We start from the raw sequence: 18,159 nt of genomic DNA, 5'->3' as shown, positions 1-18,159 counted from the left end.
AACCAATGGAATGGAACCAAGATCCCACAAATAAACCCACCCATATACAGTCAACGCATTCGGCAAGGAAGCCAAGAGAATTCAATGGAGAAAAGATCGTCTTTTCAATAAATGATGTTGGGAAAACTGGATATCCATTTGCATAGGAATGAAACTGGCCCCCTATCACAAAAATTAACTCAAAATGGAATAAAGATTGAAGACCTAAAACTGCAAAATTCCTAGAACAAAACATAGGGAAAAAGCTCTTTGACATTGAGTTTGGCAATGATTTTTTGGATATGACACCAAAAGTGTAAGCAACAAAACAAAAATAAATAAATAGGACTACATCACACTAAAAAGCTTTTTTTTCCCCCCTGCACAGCAAAAGAGTCAACAAAATGAAAAGGCAACTTATGGAATGGGGGGAAGTAATGGCAAATCATATATCTGATAAGGCATTAGTATCCAAAATACATAAAGAACTACAGCTCAGGAGCAAAAAACTGAATAATCCGATTTAAAAATGGGCAAAGAACCTGAATAGACATTTTTTCTGGTTAGGACATAGAGATAGCCAACAGCTACACGAAAAGGTGCTCCTCGTCACTCCTCACCAGGGGAATGCAAATCAAAACCAAAATGAGATATCATCTCCCGCCAGTTAGAATGGCTGTCACCAAGAAGTAGTAACAAGTGTTGGCCAGTATGTGGATAACAGGGAACCCTTGTGCACTGCTGGTGGGAATGTAAATTGGTGCAGCTACTCTGGAAAACAGTATGGAGGTTCCTCAAAAAGTTAAAAATAGAGCTGCCCTATGATTCAACGACCCCTCTTCTGAGTCTGTGCCCCAAGGAAATGAAATCACCATTTTGAAGGGATGTCTGTACCCCCATGTTTATTGCAGCATTATTTACAATAGCCAAGATGTAGAAACAACATATGTGTGTGTATTTGTGTGTATATATAAAATTGAATATTATTCAGCCTTAAAAAGAAGGTAATCCTGCCATGTGTGACACCATGGGTGGGCCCAGAGGGCATTATGCGAAGTGAAGTAAGTCAGACAGAAAAATACTATATGATCTCACTTATGTGTGGCATCTAAAAGAGACCAAACTCATAGAAACAGAGTCGATTAATGGTTACCAGGGGTTCAAGGGGTTGAGGAAAAGGGTACAAATGTCCAGTTAGAAGAACAAGTTCTAAGCATCTAATGAACAGCACCGTGAGTATAGTTAACAATCCCATATTGTGTACCTGCACGTTGCTAAGAGAGTAGATCTTAAAAATTCTCACCACACACAGAAAAATGGTAACTATGTGAGGCGATGGATGTCTGAACTAACCTTATTGTGGTAATCATTTTGCAATATACACGGATATCAAATCATTGTGTGGTTTTTTTTTAAGATTTTATTCATTTATTCGACAGAGATAGAGACAGCCAGCGAGAGAGGGAACACAAGCAAGGGGAGTGGGAGAGGAAGAAGCAGGCTCATAGCAGAGGAGCCCGATGTGGGGCTCGATCCCACAATGCCGGGATCACGCCCTGAGCCGAAGGCAGACGCTTAACCGCTGTGCCACCCAGGCACCCCCAAATCATTGTGTTTTACACCTGAAACTAATACAATGTTATGTGTCAACTACGTTTTAGTAAAACTAGAAAGACAAACAGAACACCAACAACAAAAGAGTTAAGTTCCCTCACCCCCAATCCAATATTCCTCTCTTTGGGAATGATAGTCCCATTGAGAATGCAGATTTTTAAAAGACCCACAACACAGATTGAGTTCTGATATTTTTGCATCACTTTGGAATTAGAGATAATGGATAGAAATCTTATTATTCAATGTCTGGAACAGCATAGGTGCATGATAAATTATGGCTATCATAATACATGTTAATAAGATAACATGGAGATTTAACAGGATATTTCTTTGGGGCACTGAGTATCATGACATGTTCAGAGACATATCTACCTTCTGTGTTTTATTGCCTTGCTCCCAGATCTTTATGAAGGCAATTTTACAAGACATCAGAAACTCTCTAGCAATCCCTCTGGAGATATCACTTCCCAGGAAACCATATTCTCTAAAGAATATTAGCAACATTGCTGTTCTTTGCAATATTCTGTGTATTTGTAAAATTCAAGGGGAAAAAATGCTCTCAGCAAATACGTCAAATAGAAAAATCATCTTTGCTTAAACTTATCTCTGGTCAGTGACAAAGTCTCATTTGTTTTGCAGCCAAAGGCCAGTCGTTATCTTTTTGGCCTGATGACATCTAAGCCCCCAAAGACCTGCTATGCAGAACAGGGTTCCTGGGCTTGGCTTCATGCTTTTGCCGCAGCTTGGCTGGTACATTCCTTCCAGGCCTGCCGCACGGCTTTGGGTCAGTAGCCAGACTCCAGAGAGAGACAAGTACCACTGTGTTGTAACCTCTTAGCGGCCTCACCAAAGCCCAATGCTTGGCAGCCTCCTCAGTTAACGAAAGTCTAAATTTAACTGCGAGGACATTAGGAAATCATGCCCGAGGAGGAAAACTCTGCAGATGATGTCAGAACAATTAGGTATTAAGAGTTTCAGACTCCATGGTTATTAACAGGCTCAGGAAAACTAATTAAGGAGGGTGAGTAGATGTTACCTGGCTCGCTCAGAGGTATAACTTGCCAATGAAGATTCTTTACCCAGAGATTTGACGAGTTACCTAGGAGTTTCTGTCTAACAGCTGAGGGCTGGAACTGATGACAGTGCACAAAGAAAAGTAGCTCAAGAAGTTATTATTCTGGGGACACTCCTATTTGAGCTCTCATCTTCTGCCATTTATTTTCTTCCTTTCTTTCTTTCTTTCTTTCTTTCTTTCTTTCTTTCTTTCTTTCTCTCTCTCTCTCTTCTTTCTTTCTCTTTCTTTCTTTCTTTCTTTCTTTCTTTCTTTCTTTCTTTCTTTCTTTCTTTCTTTCTTTCCTTTCTTTCTTGCCAGCCTGAAGACTCCAGCATGGCCAGACTGTGCTTTACCACCTAGTTCACTGCCAGGAATGTAGCTCTTAGCAAGAGCTTGTTATCAGGATTGTTACGATTATGGAAAAAATAATGAATCGGTAAGGGGCTAACTATAAATATTCCCTCCAAAGAATGTATGCTTTTAAGTGAGAGGGATGAGTTTCAATTTTGGCTCTGTCACTTACAGCCATGTGATGGGGGCCAATTACTGTATATGTTTATGAGCCTCTGTTTTCTCATCTGTAAAATGGGAATACTTCTAGCCCCTGGCACTTTAGAGTTGCTGGAAACCTCCAATAAGCCGGTGCATATGAGTCCTACATTGTAATGGGTTTAGCTCAGTGTTTAGCACAGAGAATGTACTCAGCAAATGACAAGTATTATTATTAGAATTGCCATTATCATGATCATTTTTAAGAAGTTTCATCTCACGAATAGTTCAGCTTTGACGGTCAGGAAATAAACCATAGAAAATCATATGAATTCAAAATATCCCTTGAAGATCCATTATTTGTCCTTAAACAGAGCTGAGACTCCAGGAAGATCAAACACCAAGAATTAACTTCCTTTTGTTTCTTTTGCGTCTTGGCTGTGGCTTCTCTCTTCCTGAAGCATTGGAGGCCAGTCTAGTTTGTGGGGTGGAAGGGTGAAGGCGTAAATTAAACGATGTTTTTCTTTTGGCCAAACTCACATAGTTAAATTCGAGTACGTTGGGCACGTGTGTGATATGATCCCCTGTTTAATAACTCGAGTTTCTTTGAATGCCAACTTTAAAGCAAATTGGGGTCTCTACACATGGAACAGAGCTGGCTCATAAGAGAACGAAGTATCTCATAGACAAGGTTGATAAATCAAGGTAAATAGGAAGCTGCATTGCCATTTACAGGTCACTTGAGTATTTTGTTACCATTCCCAAGAAAATGACAGATTTTCCAGTTTTGTGAATTAACCATGATCTGTCATTCTTGTGACAAGTTCAGCTGTGAAATCTCCACCAGCCCTGGCCATTTCCCTCTCAGTCATCATGAGCAGCCTTAATCATCTCCACTACTTGAATGACAGATCTAGTATGTCCCCTGGCACCTGTGTCAGCTGTGACCGCCATTGTAAGAAACAATGGATTGTCTTAGCAATAGGGAATGGGCCACTCTGCTCCATCAGCCCCCCAGAATTCTAGGATCTGGAGGACAGTGGTGAGAAAGAAGTGGAATGCCAACAAGATCAACATGGACCTGGGCTCTTTGGAAAGCCAGAGCCTTGAAAACGGGTGGCTCATAGGCCAAATCTAGCCTATGGACATTTTTTGTTTGGTTCACACAGTATTTTAAAAAAAATTGTTAATTAGCTGCCAACATGTAAAAATCAGGAGATATCTCTTAAATTTTATAGTTTCTGGTTTCTCTTGAAAACTCTGAAGTTTGGGCAATACCGGGCCTGCCTTCCCACCAGGTTCCAGCTGAGTGGCGGTCACTCCTGTTAGATTGGATACCCTTCTCCAGTTTGCCAGCATCTTAAACCCTCATTAGTTTTTCTTTGTTATGCTTGTACTATGCATGTAACACTACTGTTTCACTATATTATGACTTTTCTTAGAGTAAAGAGAAAAATAAAATGGTCCCTGTGCCCATGTTTCTACCCAAAGCAGGGAACAGAAATGACTGTGTGGCTGAAGACTTTTAAAAATCTTATACCAGCCTCCATTCACATGTCCAGTTGATACACACATAGGGGCACTGCTGGTTTTTTCTAATAGTAAAGTAGCTCTATGCTAATTGGTAGAGAGATCATTGGCCCCACCTGCTCTGTGTCCTCTGCTGCCCACGACCACTGCAGCCCCTCTCCGGAAACCCAGTGACTGAGGGTTGACGCCAGCCCCAGTGGACGGTCTTTAGGACCCTGCCATGGTGTTAGGTTTCCACAGACACCATTCGTCTGGTAAGTTGAGAGTAGCAGGTTCCTTGGCCTACGTTCATCCTTCTTTCTGCCTCTTTAAGACATCTCACCTCTAGCGATATCGGCACTGATGATGAAACCCATGGTACCCCAACCCCGTGGTCTCAACCCTCCAACCTAACAGGTCCCAAGAGCTTCACGGTCCTCACTGGGACAAATGCTGGGAAAAGTATAAACTCCTCCCCCAAACGACGGTGTCCCCAGGAAATATTACTGTAATGTCTTTGGCTTCAGGAAGGAAAGAGCCCACCAGTATTTGCTTAAAGAGTCACACGTGAAACACGGCTTCTATTTTGCTTCCTATTCTTCCACTCTGTTTAGTTTCCAAAGTGTCAAACAGGACGTCATCCACCTTGCTCACTGTGCCTAGGACAATCTTCACAACCACCCTGGACTCTAGACATCTCACCAAGTTAACTTACTCTTATCTTTCAAGTCTCAAACTCAACATCGCCTCCTCCGGGATCATCTCTGGCTGGCTGTTAGGTGCTCCTCCGGCTGCGGGCTGGCCCCTGACTCCTGCACCGCGCTGCCCTTTGCCCATTTGCTGTACACATTTCATGGGCACCATCTGTGCCCAGCTTACAGCACAGCTCACGGCACACAGTGGAAATTCAACAAGTACTCACTGAATGAGTGACTGACTGCATGAAGGAAGATTCCAGATTCCGTAAGCTGCGGGAGTTGCCGCACAGCAAGTCTGCCATGTGTTGCAAGTCACACGTCCCCTTGGGTCCCTGTTACCACCGGCATCTCCTGCCTGGCTCTTCACTCTTCCCGCATGGGACTTTCTTCAGAGGATTGCCTTTGGAAACTGCAGCCCCCTCCCTGGAAAGTCAAAGGGCCGGGAAGTTTCCTCCCTTCACCCAGGGAAGCCGATGACGGATAGAGGCATAAAAACCCAGCTCCTTTTCCTCCAGGGGGGATAAGATCTGAGGTATGGTTTCTACTCCATTGCTCCCTGCACTGTTATGCCCAGGCTGGGACTGGACCTGAGATCTCAACTTTGTTCCCTTTCCTGCCCTTTACCCCACTCTTTCAGCTGTGTCTAATGGCAGAATCCGATTCTTGGCTCAGGGTCTGTCTCTGGGAGAATCCATTCTAGAACAAATTGGCCGGTGAGCATTTATCAAGCACCTCCTGCAGCCAGAACGCAATTATCGGGTAACACCAGGAAGCAGACTGACGCGTGCCTCATTCCCTTTGGCCCGCATCTTTAGGGATAGTGCAGTGCTAAAAATATTGAACACTCAGTGACACCATTTGAGTCAGCAATTAGTTATTTTTCATTTTTAGAATAAAAACTTACCACAACAGTGGGTAGCCCATTAAAAAAAATAAAGGATGCTAGAAGATCAATAGTCCTTTCTCCGAAGTCTTAGAGAAGGTGCCAGCTCCGGATTTCCTTGGACGATTTCTTCTGGTGGGAATTGCACCAGCTATAATCACATGGTTTTCCCAGATACCAAAATAGTGGAGTTATTTTGAAAGGTCAGTAATGGACTCTTGATGTTTGGAGCCTTAATTGAGGAAATCATTGATTGCCCCATTAATATTTTAACCTGCTTGAAAGAAGAAAGTAAAGGCTAATCTTGTTTTTAAAATACTCTGCTAAAAACCATCTATCAGGCACATACACATTTGATTCCATTAATGCTAGTGATAAAAATCATAGATCAGGGTTTCTCAACCTTGGCGTTATTGACGTTTGGGGTAGATAATTCTTTGTTATGGGGGCTGTTTAATGCATTGTGGGGTATTTGGCCGCACCCCTGGCTTCTACCTACTAGATGCCAGGAGCACATCTTCATCCTTACTCCAGCCAGTTGTGACAACCAAAAATGTTTCCAGGCATTCTCAAATGCTCCCTAGGGACAAAATTGTCTCTGGGTAAGGAACACTGATCCTAAGTGGTAAATTCCAGAGGTTTGAGGTTCAGGGGTGGGAGAGTGGGTGTCAAAAGAGAACTCTTATTTCTACTCCTTTATGTGTAATTGTGAAGGATAAAAGATGTCATCTGGATTCTGGAGATTATAAATAGAACCCTCTCTATGAATTGGCACCAAAGTGAATAGTTGAGGTCTGCTTCAAGACCAATGTGGAGCATTTTTACACAGTGTCCTTCTTTAGAAAAGAGGTTCACATAGTAAAGGAGATTGTTTAAAAATGTGTGTCATGATTTGTCCTGATGATTAAAAGACTATCCGGGAACTCGGTAGATCAAATCTAACTACTGATTAAACAGATTTGTCCCTAACACTTTTGGGTCAGCTTCTCTTTACTGCTTAAAAAAAAGCAGGTCACAAACATCTGTTTTGAGTCCTTGGAAACTTGAAAAGATTAAAATCAAAAATAAGAAGAAAATAAACAAAGTTTCTTTTACCATCTGTTTCCTAACGGTCTCTCACTTCAAATTATTGCGGTTGTAGAGAAGGACAGACATTTTAAGTCTTTTGAATCCCTAAAGTGAGCCCGTCAGGAGGCCTTTGCGGAAAACTTTAAAGGCAGTGAGGATTACACTAAAGCTTTTTTTGTTTGTTTGTTTGAAATCCAATTCAAAGCGTGTATTTTCAGTCTCCTGGTGATGTATATATTGGAGTGAAATACATTGGCTGCCAAGCTGTCTTTGGTACATCAAGCCTCATCAACTTAGATAGAACCTGTTAGTGAAAAGTGTCGAACAAAAAGCTGAATCCTTGGATAGTTTGGACACTTATTAAAAATTTTCGAAAACAATTGGAAGAACACATGAATTTTCCTAACTTTATTTTGACCTATTTTGATGTCATAACAAATAAAGGGGACCATCCTCTTTGGACTCATCAAAATAGTTAAAGACGAGGAAGCTTTTACCCATTATTACAGGTATTAAAGAGCTACCAGTTTCTAACAAGGCTTTCTTTGGACCACTCTGTAACCATTCTGTCTTTTCTTCATTGTGGGTGACTGTGGGCATTCAATCTTCTTGTTACACTCTATTTGTGTCTCAAATGGAGGAGATGACTAGATTTCCTTCTCTCAAATGGAGGGGATGCTGTTTTTATATATTTTATGCTTAGGTCCTTTTGGAGTCAATTTGCTTATCCGCTCGTCAATACCCAAAGCCAAAGGTGTGACACGTCTTACTTATACTAAAGCTACCACACCATTCTTTCATGTGTTCCTGTGGCTGACCATTTTATATATCAACACTTGAATACTTTCCAGTGTTTGGCTTTTTGCATTTTGGGTTTACTTCGCAGGCTCTGTTATGCACAGTTAAACGGTTAAATATCTACTCTGCTGTGTTTCTACCAAAGAGAACTAATGTTTGGCTTGTTTCTAATATAATTCATTATCGACTCCATCTAGGAACTGGCAAAGTCAACAGTGAAGTGAGCTGCCTGGTGGTCCCAATTTTAAAGTGGCTGGATAAGGTTTCATGGCTTTCAAGTCCCAAGTTGTAGGGATTATTTTGCCTTCTAGTAGGGGAGTCAGACATTAAGCAAGGAATTACACAAGTAAATGTAAAATTACCAATTTGTTTAGAGTGGTGTTTCTCAACCTCACTGCTATTGACATTTTGGGCTGGCTAATTCCTTGTTGTGAGGGGCTGACCCCTGAATTGCAGGGTGTGGAGTGGCATCCCAGGCCCCAACACACCAGGGTAACTCCACACCTCTCCCCTTCAATTGCGACCTCCAAAAATGTCTCTGGACATTGTCAAATGTCCTCTGAGGGACACAGCCGCCCCCAAATGAGAATCAAGAGGGTACCAACAGGAGAGAGAGGTTCATGGTATTATGCAGAGTATAAAATTGGTGACATAACACAGCCTGGATTATCTGGAAAGATTTCCCTGAGGTTATGGTGTCTGAGCTAAGATCCCAGTGGTTAATAGAAGTTAACGAGGCAAAGAGAGAAAGGAAAGCATTTAATTCATTCATTCATCCAAGAGTTACTTCATCTTAAAAAAGTAAAACAAGGTGGAAGGAACCACACGACCTGGTTTTAAGATTTACTGTAAAGCTATAGCAATCAAGGCAGGTGGTATTGGCTAAGAGATATACACATCAGTTGATAGAACCAAATGGAGAGTCCAGAAATACACAGCAATGGCCTGTGGAGTTTTTACAAAGGACGAAGACAACTCAGCTGAGAAATGCTAGCATTTCAATAGTGGTATTGGAACAATTAGACATTCATATGTTTTTTAAAAAAATTAACCTCTTGTCTAACCTCACGCTTTGTACAAAAATTAACTCAAGATGTACCATAGATCTAACGAAATGAAAAACTATAAAACATTTAAAAGAAAACAGAGTCAGATCTGCGTGACCTGGAGTTGGAAAAAGAGATCTTAAAGATTACACTAAATGTATGATAAGAGAATAAGGACGAGAAAGAGGAGTAGCGGAAGAGAAAGGAGGAGGAGGAGAAGGGGGAGGAGGAGGGGGGAAGGGAGGGAGGGGGAGGAGAAGAACTTCATGAATGCCTTCGATGTGTCAGTTCTGTTCTAGGTGCTGGTATATAGCAGTAAGTGAGTCAAAATAAGGTCTATGCTTGTGGAACTTCCCTTGTAGTAAGGGAAGTAAGTTAATAATCAGGTAAAGCAGGAGAGTGTGTAGAGGACTATCTCAGCTAGAGTGGGCAGGCAAATACTCTCGTAAGAGGTGATCTTTTTACTGGTCCCTGAATAATGAGAAGAAGCCAAACAAAGACCTGAGGAAAATGAATTCCAGGTAGGCATAGTAGCATGCACACAGTGACCATAAGGGATAGTTTGAGGATGTCTAGTCCCAAATCTTCTTTCCACCCTTTTGGAATCCTGATCCTAGGATTAAGAAACTGAAACCCAGAGCTGTTCAATGCCTGACTACTTGCTTTAATGATACCTATTTCTTGTGTCCAGTTAGGTACAAATAGACCATATCACCATTTGCACAGTAGAAATCAAAGATACACTGTTAGCAGAACTGGCATTACTCTATTTTCAGGACAGTTCATCCAAGATCACATTGTTTGAGTGGTGAAGAGAAGCTTTCATTGGTTGTATCTGTTCTGTGGCTAAGAGAAAGAACTCTTAAAATGCCGTTGGCTATAAATCTAGCCCCCTTTCCTGAAGACAAAATTTACAAGAGAGATAAAAGCCTGCAATTCCTGTTAATAGAGTCTACAAGATTGCTTTATAATGAGGAAGGCAATTGACAAGATCATTTAAAAAGAAGTAATGTGGCAAACCCATCCAGAGGGTATGTTTTCTAATAAAAAAGTTTCTTTCGATGACATACAGTATTTAGCAGAACACTTTTCCTGTGTTTATTTTTCCCAAAATAGCAGCAGGTTCCAAATGCTAGTTCCCCGCCCCCATCCTGATAGTTCCTCAAGGATTTAGATTCCCCAAGGATACTGTTAAATTTTCGAGCAATAAGTATCTACTTTACAAAGAAAGGAACTGAGGCTCAGAAGAGTTGAATGACTTGCCCAAGGTCATAAAGGAATTTGTAACATTGCCAAGACAATAACACATTTCTTGAAGTATTCCAGTCCGTGTACCTTACCCTGCATGAAACAATGCCTTTATTTTGCATAAATTGCTCATTAAAAGAAGTGTCTTGTGAACTGCAATCCACGCATCACATTAAACCAAGGGTAGATTTTGCCCCCCACGGGACATTTGGCGATGTCTGGAGACACTTGGGTTGTCACAGCCTGTGGGGAAGCCTCGAGGAGCTTCTAGTGGGCAGAGGCCAAGGATACCGCTAAACACCCTCTAACACCCAGGAAAGCTCCCACAGCACAGAATTCTCTAACCAGAGGGCCAAGAGTGCCGCCTTTGAGCAGTATTACCCTGGGCTTCAGGCACTGCCTTTCTTCAGTAAACTTTCAGGTCAGTGAGATCGGGGCTTTTCCTGACTTATTCTTGTCCCTGCTCCTGGTGGCTTGTCTGCACTACTGGCATTCAGTGCATTCTCAATACGTAAGCCACAATGAAAGGCAGCAATTCCTTCAAAAACTGGTGATAAGGGGCAGCAGAATTGCAGAAACCAACGATTACTTCCCATAGTAAGTAGGAAACATTTTTAAATGACAGTTCTTTATCCTTTTGGGGAGCACAGATGTCTTTGAGAATCTCACAAGAGTCATGGATGCTTTCCTTATAAAAATACCATCCATAACAAATTTTCCATACAAAAAGGTCAATGGTTTCCTCAACATGGTAGAGGGGTCAGAAGTTCTGGGTCTAGGAAATAGTATAGAATGTTTTTTTACTCCTCTTCACCTTTGGATAGTATAGCGAACCACTGGTTCAACACCGGCTGTCATTCTTTCCAGGAAAATTGATTCCTACTTTAAATATTTTTAAATGATTCAAATATTGCAAATGGCCTAGACAGCAATCCACTGAAATGAACAAGTAAAATGTGGAATATCACATTGGATCCATAGACATCAACTTGGATAGACTTCTTTAAAAAGACTGAATACTTAATAAAACACTCAGGCTACAGTAACTTTTATGTAGTAAGATATCCTACATGCAAATTTTAAAACACAGATAGAACAATACTATGTGATATTCATAGATACATATACCTATATGGAAATTTGGAGGGCTTCATGCAAAATTCATGGTAATAGTTGCTCTTAGGGAATTGGAGGTAAGAAAAAGCCTGGAGTTCGGGCACCCAGCTGGCTCAATCAGTAGTGCATGTGACTCTTGGTCATGGGGTTGTGAGTTTGAGCACCACGTTGGGTATGGAGTTTACTTAAAAAAAAAAAAAAAAGCCAGGGAATAGGAAGCAAAAGGAACTTCACTTTTCTGTAAAGTATTATTTCTTCTGATTAAAAACAAAGGACAATGGGCAAACATGCCAAAATTTCCAATCCTGACTGGTCGCTATAGGGATGTTTGTTACCTTACATTCTGAACTAGTCTGTATTTTGAAAACATTTCTGGAAAAGGAAAAAAAATCTCCGATATACAATGGAGGTTTTCAGTTGCTAAGACTCTTAGAAAAATTATCTCTACTCATTCTCCAAAGTGTACTAGGATCCTCATAGGTTTTCTGTGCATTTTGTTTTCTTTGGCAAAACAAGCAAACTGTCCCGAGATGCTTCGTATGCATGGCTTAGTTTTCACAGTCGCTGATTCCCAAGTGTATTTTGCTTTTCCTGCCCACCTAGTTCTTAATCATGGTAGGGAAATCAACACGGTTCCTCTTAAATATTTTATTTTTTCTCTACATTTGGCCAGATTTAGTAAAGAGATGCAGGGAGAGAAAATGTAGGGAAGTAGAAATGCAGAAAGTTTCCTTAGTACATGAATGGAAATGGAATCATACTGGTCTTATAAATGTTAGAACCAATTTAGGTTATGTGATCATGTGACTGAAAAGCCATTTATTGGAACACAAATTACGTGCTCCAAAGACAGTGAATATCATCATCATTTCTGTTAACAACGTACAGCATTTGAAATCACGTAATTAGGAACATCATTTAAATGTTAGCAAGAAAATAGAAGCAGATGTTTGTATTGGAAAAGCCTTAGGCTAGAAGCCAAGCAACCAAGATCCCACTTCCTGTTCCACTATTAAACAGTCATATGTTCTTGGGCAACTCACCTTGACTGCCTGAGCCTCGCTTTCCTGATCTGCAGAGTGAAGAGGCTGAAATGGATCGGGGTTCTCGAAGTGGGGGCCCTTGAGTCGTACTAGCCCTGCAGATATGTTTTGTTTGGTTAAGTGGTTAAAATGGCTCCAAATTAGTTGTCAACATTTAATAATCAAGAGGTTTTAATAAAAATCCAGGATTCTGGCTTCTCTTAGCAAATCTGGCAACACTGTTCCTGCAATTTTGCTACCAGGTAGTGGGGGTTACTACAGACAGGGTGTATACTTCCCGATTTGCCACACTCTCTGCTATTCCCTGTTGTCACACACATTGCACCCCTTTATCATCTTGCCTGGCCCGTCTAGGCATTTCCATTTGTAACTCCTGGACCAGAAGTTCCCTAAATTCCTTCAAGTTTTATCATTTCTTGGTGCTCAGCAAAAAAAGGGGTTATGGTGAGTTAACAAGTTACCCAATCTGAAATAGGCATATGGAAAAACGAAACTGGAAGAGCTTCTATTCAATTCTGGAGTGGAGGGGGAAACTATGTTGTGCTAATGGAACTTTTGTTTCCTTGTTTTATTCATTTTTTTAAAAGAAATCATAAAATCATGAATTTTTAATGAAATAATCCTAGAAGCATGAAAAGGAAGTGTAATTATTAAAGAGTGGCCAGTCCCTGGAAGAACAGTATGTCTAGAATAACATTTAAAAATAGCCTTTTAGAAATGATGGAGTAACATCCAGTTGTACAGATTGGATTATGAATCTTCCCTCCAAATATAGTCAGGTACACCCACACACGCATCCAGATGTTTATGTTAACATTTCCAGGATTTAACCGCCAGCAACACAGAAACACAACACAGGCCAAAACATGCCAGTTTGCACCCTCTCCAGTGAAAAAGAGTCCTTCCCAAAGTCACTGCCACATTATCTACTCTAACAACACTGGGATCTTTGTAATTAGGTAACATGGCTACAAAAGAGCTATGAAACATGTGTTTTATTTCCCATGGAGTGTCCTTGCCCTTTGGAAGGAAAGACGATACTCTCTGAACACTCAGCTTTAAGATTCCACTGGACTCACACTGTTCACTAAGGAGCTGGACTGTAATGCTGGCCACTTTCCAAGGTGTTTCAGTCCATGAAACGCCAAAAGAACATTATTAAAAAGCATTTTCACATATAAAAAGGCTTAGCAATGTACCCTCAAAAGACAGTTACACATGCATTATTGTGAGGTTCCCGTTCGATCGCATTACTTCCGTCATCTGGAAGCAAGAACAGTTAGCCTAGTGACACAAGTTCATGTTCACAGCTAATCATCATTGACCGCTTCATTTTAAAAATTGCTGATATTTGACCTTTAACCCGCAAAGGCAATTTCCTACAATATAGCTTAATATCCACCCATGTTTAAATGTAATTCTTTAAAGTGGGTTTTTTTTAATTTTCTAATTTCAGGTCATCAAGACTAGCACACCAACAATAAAGCAATTATTTATGTTTATTTACACCATGTGACATAGGCAAGGATTGAAGATAATGGCTCAATGCTTCTGTGAATGAAAGAAGAGGTTTTGATTTATCTCAATGTATATGCAAAGGCCATGTGGTGAAATGAAAAGGTTTCGATTATAATGAGCACTCCCCATGGGTGTGTGAAGTCACAGGTCACTCTGCTGTTCTTTACTAGTAAGTGCTTTCAGGGTAGAGGTGTGTGTCCAGGGCTACGTAGAAGTCCGTGACACGGTGTGGTAAGGGACAAAGTAACTTGGAGTGTGTCAGCACAGGGCTGGTATTCTCATTAACGCTTCTTGGTTATCTAAAATGTGCTTTAGAGAGAAAACACAGCACATTGACCTTGAACAGCTAAATAGCTACAGCTATGGTTATTGATATGTCTAATATTACTGTGATTTAGTTTTTAAGTCCCTATTAAAAATCCCAGAGGGGCACCTGGGTGGCTCAGTCAGTTAAACATCTGACTTCAGCTCAGGTTATGATCTCAGGGTCCAGGGTCCTGGGATCAAGCCCTGCATCATCATCGGGGCTCCACACTCAGCAGGGAGTCTGCGTGTCCTTTTCCCTCTGTCCCTACCCCCAGTTCATGCCCTTTCTCTCTCTCAAATAAATAAAAAAAATCTAAAAAAAAAAAAAAGAAAAGAAAAGAAAAGAAAAAGAACCCCAGAAATCAGTGTAATCTACCTAAGCCATTAATTAGTAACGAAAGTACCAAAAAGGCCACGACTGGCCTTCAGTCATGGGGCATGAGACCCCCGTTCTCAGAGTCAGAAAGTCCTGGGATCAAATCTTAGCTCCTGACTTATTAGCTGTGCAACCGAAAGCAAGTCATTTTCTCTCTCCGGGCCTTGGTTTTCTCCCGTGTAGAATGGAGAGAACAAGAGTGCTTCACTTCGTAGAGTGACTGACTAAATGAGACCTCATATAGAAGGAGCTTAGCAAACATGGACATGTGTTCTTACAAAACTAATGGACATTGGCTCACTCACAAGCCTTTAGCTATAAAATATGCAAGCAGTACTCATATTCCTATCCCAAACCTGAGTTTTCAGCAGGAAATCTTTAGAAAGCACAAACTCCTTGACGTTAAGAGGACCAGGGTGCTGCAGGGATGGTGTGACTTCTCTTTAGAGCTGGTTTTAAAATGATACCTAAAACAAACAAACAAAAAAAGCAAAGAGGGCCAATTGTACACCAATATATCAATAGGGAACTGAGTGTATGCGTTACGCTACATCGATATAGTAAGTGATCTGTGTGTTTGCAGGTGCTTTTTTAAAAGTCTAGGAGTATGTATGTTAAAGGTGCTCATTTAGGGTAGTGAACTTGTGGGTGATTTTCAGTTTCTATTTTACATACTTCTTGTATTGTCAAAAACTTGCCTGGTGGGTATATATCTATCTTTAGCTCAAATAAATAAGCCCATAAATATGTACAGAAACCAATAAATAAATCTGTTTTCATTTGGAAATAAAATATTTATGAAGCATGTTCTTATTAATCCAATAGCTGAATTTCATGATGTACATACCAAAATATATTCCTTTCTACTGCACAGAACTGAGATAAAAGAGCTTGAAAGTAGGGGTCCAAGGAATTTCTAGCACCTGGCATCAAAGATCTCAACCTCCAACATTCCGTCATGTACGGAGTGATTGGTGAGGCCCTCGTTTGTCACCTGGAAAGTCTACATTTCAGGACAGAATTGTTTCCTCTTGCTGCTCATTGCTTTCTTTTTGTAGATCTGTATTTATCTCATCTCACCAATTACTCTGTGTTTCTGAAAGGTGAGACACATTTCTTTATCCCATGTGTTCCACTGTCTCTGCCCAGCACGCAGCAGAGCATTAAGCATTTACTAGTCATTCCAAAAGTACAGGAATTGTTAGTTATTTTCAAGTTGAGTGTGGTTCCTCCCACCAAGCCCATAGTAGAGATTATAAATGGGCTGTCCATGGTGGATTTGGCCCGCAAACAGGTTTCATTTTGAGTATAGAATATTTAAAAAATTTTAGTTGCTCGCCAAGATTTTTTAAACATTGGGAGATTTCGTAGCAAAATCCAGGTGTCCAGCTTTTCTTGGAAAATCAAAACATCAGGTCAATCAGATCAACACTCCCACATGGCACAGTGTGCTGAGATCAACAGTGCCTGCCTGCTTCTGATGGGGACAATATATTCTCCATTTTGCCACTGTCCCCACCATTCCTGATTGCTTCACCTCTGTTCTAGCTTACTAGCTAGTGTTACTTATCGGGTCCCTGAGTTTGTCACTTCTGAGAAGTTCTTGGCTTGGTTCTTCAAACTTACACATTTCTGGGGCTTCACTGCTTGGCCCATATTCTGTTCAGGCTTCCGACCACGCTGTCTTATAACCGGAGTGATTCCTTACAGGAAAGCAGCTTGGAAATGCTGTATTCTTCATGAAGCCCTTTCTGGATTCCTTCTTCCAGATGTACCTTTTGAACTTTTCTTACATATTGCTTTCCACTTTGTCAACAGGTTAAGCACTTGTCACAGGGTCCTGTACATGGTAAGCACCCAAAACACCTTTACCTTATTATTACACCTTTTCATGTTTCCATTTTTTCTTCCAGACTGTAAACTCATTGCTAGCATGAACGATGATACCCATCTTTAGGCCGAGCTGTAGTGATTTACACAAAATTGGTGCTTACTAAATGTGCATTGAATTAAATAGGAATGCACACACAGCATTTAATTCATCACAAGAGTTTAGGGTGGGGAAAAAAATCTCTGGGTCAATGAGGTGGGGTAGTCATCAAGGGATGTGGAAGGAAGAGCAAATCAGTGTTTTTCAAGTGGACCCTTGAAAAGCTTGTTAAAAATGCAGATTTCTGGTCTCTGAGTCTCTGCCTGGGTCCAGGAATGTGAGGTTTCATCAACCCTAATCCCAGAGATCTTGATATAACTGTCTCAACTATTAAAAACAAAAATAAACTCCCCCTTCTAATAATATGCAGCCAGAATTAGTAATTCTATACTAGAGTAAGAATAAAGAAAACAAGTTTTGTTTCTTTGTTCTGCTGCATTGTGCTTTTTCATTTTGCTATTTGGGGTATTTTATAAATATTTATCAGAAGGTTGAAGTTGGAAAGAAAGCTGTCCCCTCTCCTTTAATAATAATTGCTAATATTTATTAAATATTCACCATGCCAGATTCTATTCCAAATGCTTTCTATGTGTTAACTAATTCAATCCTTACAACAACCCTGTAAGGTTGGCATTGTATTATCCCAATTTTAGGTTGAGTATTTGGAAAAGTTGGGCTTCAAACCCAGATACAACAGCCTTGGAGCTGCCATTGTCAAGCCAGAGCCTCTTTGCTTCAAGAAAATCCAGTAAATATCCTGCATTTTCCAGAAAATTCTCCAGACTACTCCGACTGACCACATCAACCTTGCTGACATCACCTATATTGCATTTTTCATGTAACAGTCTGCATCTAGTTCCCCCCCCCGCCCCCCAAACATACACCAAGCTCTTTCTGGATGGCCACCCTTGTGCTATTCATTTTCCCTGCTTTGTTCCACTTTGCTATACACTCCCTGGGATGTTCTCTAGTGCCCATGCTATAGGTATTGACTTTCTCTCCAAAGAAATTATGTGCACTTATGAGGGCAGAGTAAGCCATTACGCTCTGCACTGCTGCCTTACCGGGAGGGACCCTTATGCTGCTCTTCACGCCGAACAGACAGTTTCGTGCACTGGTTAGGGAGTCTTCAGCTCGGAATTCAAAGACAGGTGCAAACACGTTCTAGTTTCCTAGGTCAATTAACCTCTCTGACCCTTAGGTTTCCCCCTCTGCAAAATGGAAGTCCATTAAGTCAACTGACCTTGAATGACAACTGCTCTGTGGCAGGGGCTGAACAAGGCCAGCGTAGACCCTGGACACATGGGGCATCTAGTCCATCCCTTTCTCCCAGGAGAACCAAATGAGATAATACCAAGTGAAGTGCTTACTTAGCTCAGATCTGGGGGCCTGTCATAGTTGCTCAACAGATGTCAGCTATTCATTCAATATAGTCTATTTAATTAGAAGCAAGCGGCCCATTCGACACCAGAAGAAAATTTAAT

The sequence above is a fragment of the Ailuropoda melanoleuca genome, chromosome 4 (assembly GCF_002007445.2).
Source record: "Ailuropoda melanoleuca isolate Jingjing chromosome 4, ASM200744v2, whole genome shotgun sequence".
In the NCBI taxonomy this organism is placed as follows: Eukaryota; Metazoa; Chordata; class Mammalia; order Carnivora; family Ursidae; genus Ailuropoda; species Ailuropoda melanoleuca.
Note: the sequence above shows the minus strand (reverse complement) of the source record.